The sequence below is a fragment of the Marmota monax genome, unplaced genomic scaffold (assembly GCF_021218885.2).
Source record: "Marmota monax isolate L192 unplaced genomic scaffold, Marmota_monax_Labrador192_F-V1.1 WCK01_AAM20220418_F8-fsc00006, whole genome shotgun sequence".
In the NCBI taxonomy this organism is placed as follows: Eukaryota; Metazoa; Chordata; class Mammalia; order Rodentia; family Sciuridae; genus Marmota; species Marmota monax.
Genome location: NW_026693712.1, coordinates 4,804,441 through 4,809,443, shown reverse-complemented (window position 1 = coordinate 4,809,443; position 5,003 = coordinate 4,804,441). Strand labels below are relative to the sequence as shown.

The following is a 5,003-nucleotide window of genomic DNA, read 5'->3' as shown; positions in this document are numbered from 1 at the left end:
AGGCACACTCACACATTACTGGTGGGACTGCAAACTGGTGCAGCCAATCTAGAAAGCAGTATGGAGAATCCTTGGAAATCTGGGAATGGAACCACCATTTGACCCAGCTATATCACTCCTTGGTCTATACCCAAAGGACTTAAAAACAGCACACTACAGGGACACAGCCACATCAATGTTTATAGCAGCACAATTCACAGTAGCTAAACTGTGGAAACAATCTAGATGTCCTTCAGTAGATGAATTGATAAAGAAAATGTGGTATATATACATAATAGAATATTACTCAGCATTAAAAGAGAATAAAATCATGGCATTTTCAGGTAAATGGATGGAGCTGGAGAATATAATGCTAAGTAAAATTAGCCAATCCCCAAAAACCAAATGCAGAATGATTTCTCTGATTTAAGGATGCTGATCCATAATATGCTGGGGAGGGGAGGCGGGTATGGGAAGATTAAATGAACTCTGGATAAGGCAAAGGGGAAAAGGGGAAGGAGGGGAAGGGAGGGGTCATGGGGTAGGAAAGACGGTGGAATGCAATGGTCATCATTACCCTAAGTACATGTATGAAGACAAGAAGGATATAACTCTACTTTGTGCACAGATATGAAAAATTATGCTCTATATGTGTAATATGAATTGCAATGCATTCTGTTGTCATATATAACAAATTAAAATTTAAAAAAATAAATGATACTTTTTTCATAACATTACTGTACATTTTGCCTGAAAAACTTTATGAATGTTATTCTGAAGAGGAGTCCACTTCAAATATTGAAAAGAGACCAGAATTTAGGGTCTGATGAATTTAGGGTTCAAAAGCCAACTCTAGCATTTCAAGTGTGTTATTAGGACAAATCACCAAGTACCTTTGAGTTTCAATATTTGGTAGGGGGAAAAAATGGTACCTACCATAATTATTCCGGAATTTTCAGTGTATCTTAGATGATATAAGAAAAGAGAATTTTAAAAGGCTGTGCAGACATGAAATGTCAACTGTATATAACAAGCTCCATCAGATTTCAATTAAATTTCAGTTTCACATAATCATTAAATCCAATGTGTAAGAAAACATGCAGCAATCACCCAAAAAAAAATTACACCCACCATTTATGTGTCAGTAGTGACAGAGAAAGACAGGTAGTAACTATTTTTAAGAACGATATTAGTTTCTGATTATTTACTTAATCGTTTTTAAATTAATCTTATAATTTCTACAATGTGTAAGGTTAAACAAACACCTCTTTTGAATTTAGTAAGCTGCATTAAAGAGTTTTTGATAATTATATATACTTCTGAGCATTTATGTGCTTAGAGGCTGAAAAGCTATGACGCAGATAAAAATAGCTGCGCTACATGTAGGAACTCTGAGAAAAAAAATGTAGGAAAATGCTAGCAAAGAAATAAAACTCTGTGACAACAAACAATGAAAACAAAAATGAAGCTTTGAGACAACTCTGTACTGGGACAGTCCCTCCATTGTCCATGGGCCTTTTTCCCTGAGGGGAAACTTAGAAGGAGGAGGTTAATACTAAGGCTGCATTTGATCTTGAAACTACAACCAGTACCACCTTGATCCCTTGACCATCCTCCACTCTTCATTCTGACTTCACCTTACTCTCAGATATTACTTCGGCTGGTCTTGGTGTCTTACCTGGTTATAAGATCCAAGCTTTTGTATGAAGTTTGGATCTTACAAGCAGGTAAATTGCCAAGAGAACATGGTACCATATAGAGGTCTCCACACTTGAGGTCTATTCCAATATGTCCATACACATGTGTCTACTTCAGGCCTATGGATATCTTCAATTTTCCAGTGTTTTCCTTCTATGCCCCTGACCAGCTGACCAGATCATTGGTTACTCTTACTTCACACACAGTGAATGACTGGATGTACCACTTACAGCTTTACTTGTTAGCAAGAGTTCCATTCATGGATGTCTTTCAAAGCTAAATCTTAAAGAAATTGTAACACAGACACTGTCTATATATGGTTTGCACTAATAGACTGGACTTATTCACCTGTAAAACAAGTTGGGAGATTTTTTTTTTATCTTCTTTGACATAAATGTGAGCTGAGAGATGGCTTTGGTGAAACTGGTAAGTGACAGGAGATATGGACCAACACTATTCATGCAGTTTATTCATTCCTCCTGATTTGCTTGGGCTTAATCCTAGAGGCACCATTTCTGACTTAAGATGTACTGTTGCTAGTTCTCTATTACTTTATGGTGCATGGTTACTTGGTACCACATACTCAAGCATCCCATTTCTATCAGAGCCCTAAAATATGTCAGGAATTGATTCTCAAATAGCTGTGAAGTTCTCTGCTGGGATGATGAGGCTTTGTTCCAAAACTCCAGGCCTGCATTATAAATCCCACATGAATTTGTTCCCACCATCAACACCTCTAGCTTCTGTAGCTGGATCATGTAGCCTGGCAATAGAGCTGTTTGCATTGTAGTCGAGACCTGCTGACATGGGATATGGGACAAAGTAAGGTTCCTGTAGAATGTGCTGCTTCTGGAGCCCAAACAGATGCTATGCTTCTTTATGGTAAGGGACATAAGATGTGATGACTTGTCTTTTACTTTAGAGGGTACCCTGACTAGTAGAACTCTAATAAAAGTTTCCTGAAAACATATCCAGAACAATGACAGCAATTTGGATTACCATTTGATTGAATTTTTGCTAGTTTACAATCTTTCTTTAGTGTCCATTCAGTTTGGGTAGGACCCAAGCTAGTCTATTTTAAATAGATATCTGATAAAGTGTAACCACTCCCACAGCCTTCAGGTCTTTAACAGTGGTTATTAATCCCCACCCATCCCACCATGATTTATTTATACTCTTGGCCATAGAGGATTGGGAGATTCAGGAGCTTCCACTTGACCTTTCCCATAGCTAAGGATCTAGTGTGGGGTTACTCCAACTGCTAAGTATATCAGTTCCAATAATGGATTCTGACATCAGAGAAATTATTTGGGCATATCTACAGAACTTTGTGCCTCCTAGAAGCCAGATATTAGCCAAGACTCCATTTATTTTTCTGACCCATGTAGCCCCAACTCTAATAAAGGCAGTCAAGATGGTGCTTGGGGCTCCAGGTGTCAATTCAGACCTATACACAATAGATCTCAAAATGTATAAGAATCCCTTTCTCCAGAATACAATCACTCAAAGAGTCATCACAGCATATTCTTGCTGCAGTATTATAAAGTCCTTCTCTCTAGAAGACGAGCCATCCTTCAGTCAATAGGTTCGAGCTCTAAAATAGGCTAAAATCCAAGCCGGTTGGAATAGAACAAGGGATTCAAGCTCCTGCTCTTCCATTCCTGTTTCCTGGTTGTAGATAGTCAGCAGCACCCTTGTTGGCTGAAGGTCTAAGTTGCCTATAGAGATCTTTTGTTTTAGTAACCTCACAACTGATTATAGGTCAAACCCCCTGGGCTGCCCCTCAAACCTTTTGGTCATAATAGTAATTATGACCTCCTAGCTTCAGTCAGTTAAATGTCAACACCTGTCCTCTATTACTGTGGAAAAGGGTGGGATTATTCCCATGATTGTTAATGAAGTCAGCTCTGATGACTTGTGATCAACATTAGCCCTGCTAAGGAGAGCCTCCAGTGGGCTTAGGGATGCTGGTGCCATTTTATTGGCACATTCCTGATGGCCTTATAAGTGGTGTATTATCTAGACCCTCCCATAAAACACAATCCTTTGGGGGTCCGCGTTGGGGATAGGAAAGCCAAGTGGCCTCATGGCCCCGCAGGGAGGCACCCCGCCACTGGTGCTGCTGTTTAGCGGGAAGAGAAAATCCGGGAAGGACTTCTTGACCGAGGCGCTGCAGAGCAGACTTGGAGCTGACATCTGTGCTATTCTCCGGCTCTCTGGTCCACTCAAGGAGCAGTATGCTCAGGAGCACGGCTTGGACTTCCAGAAACTTCTGGACGCCAGCACCTCAAGGAGGCTTATCGGAGGGACATGATCCGCTGGGGGGAGGAGAAGCATCGGGCCGACCCGGGCTTTTTCTGCAGGAAGATCGTAGAAGGCGTCTCCCAGCCCATCTGGCTGGTGAGTGACACACGGAGGGTGTCTGACATCCAGTGGTTTCGGGAGGCCTACGGGGCTGCGATGCAGACGGTCCGCGTGTTCGCCTCCGAGCAGAGCCGGCAGCAGCGGGGCTGGGTGTTCACGCCAGGGGTGGATGACGCTGAGTCAGAATGCGGCCTGGACGACTTTGGGGACTTTGACTGGGTCATCGAGAACCACGGAGATGAGCAGCACCTGGAGGAGCAGTTGGCCAACCTGCTGAAATTTGTCCACTCAAGACTTTAGTTGTCAGGCTCTCGAAGTGAGCTGGGCGTGCTGGGCTGGGCATGGGGTTGGCTCTGCAGGATGTGGGGGTCCCAACCCTGACCAAGGTGGGGGAGCAGACAGGGCCTGTCCAGATTTCTTGGGGCAAGGGCGGGTGGTTGTCAGGCAAATTAGAGAACCTTGAGGGAGCTGGCTCTCTGTGGAGAAGGCGCCCGACTTCCCTGCCTCCTCAGGAGGACACTTAGAGGGCACAGGAGGGAGAATTCTGTGTGCTTGAAGCAGGAACATGGCCATTTCCACGGGAGCCAGGCTTGTTGGCTCTGGTGGCCCCACTTCCCTGTCTGGATGTTCTCAGCCCCTTGTTCTGGGCAAGGACCCAGAGCTCCCTAGTGTGCTTACTAATAAACCTCCTTGGAACACACACACACACACACACACACACACACACACACACACAAACAATCCTTTGGTAGATCTCTTGGCCTCACATGTCCTATCCATTTTGCCCACTTCCCTAAGGCTTTTTATTTCTTCTTCCTCTACTAGCTTCCAGAGAGACTTGGGTCTTTCCATTTTTCTCCTCATGGGTGATACCTTTCTTCAGATATCTAAAAGTCACCCTAGGAGCAATTTTGCCCCAACTCCTGAAATTATTACCAAGGTATTAAATTCCATATCCTGAA

General features: G+C 43.1%; 1 pseudogene; it reads left to right on the top strand.

Annotated features, from left to right (window-relative positions):
* The first annotated feature begins 3,733 nt into the window (after window positions 1-3,733).
* On the top strand, window positions 3,734-4,732 carry LOC124103667 (phosphomevalonate kinase-like; annotated as a pseudogene).
* Window positions 4,733-5,003: the final 271 nt, after the last annotated feature.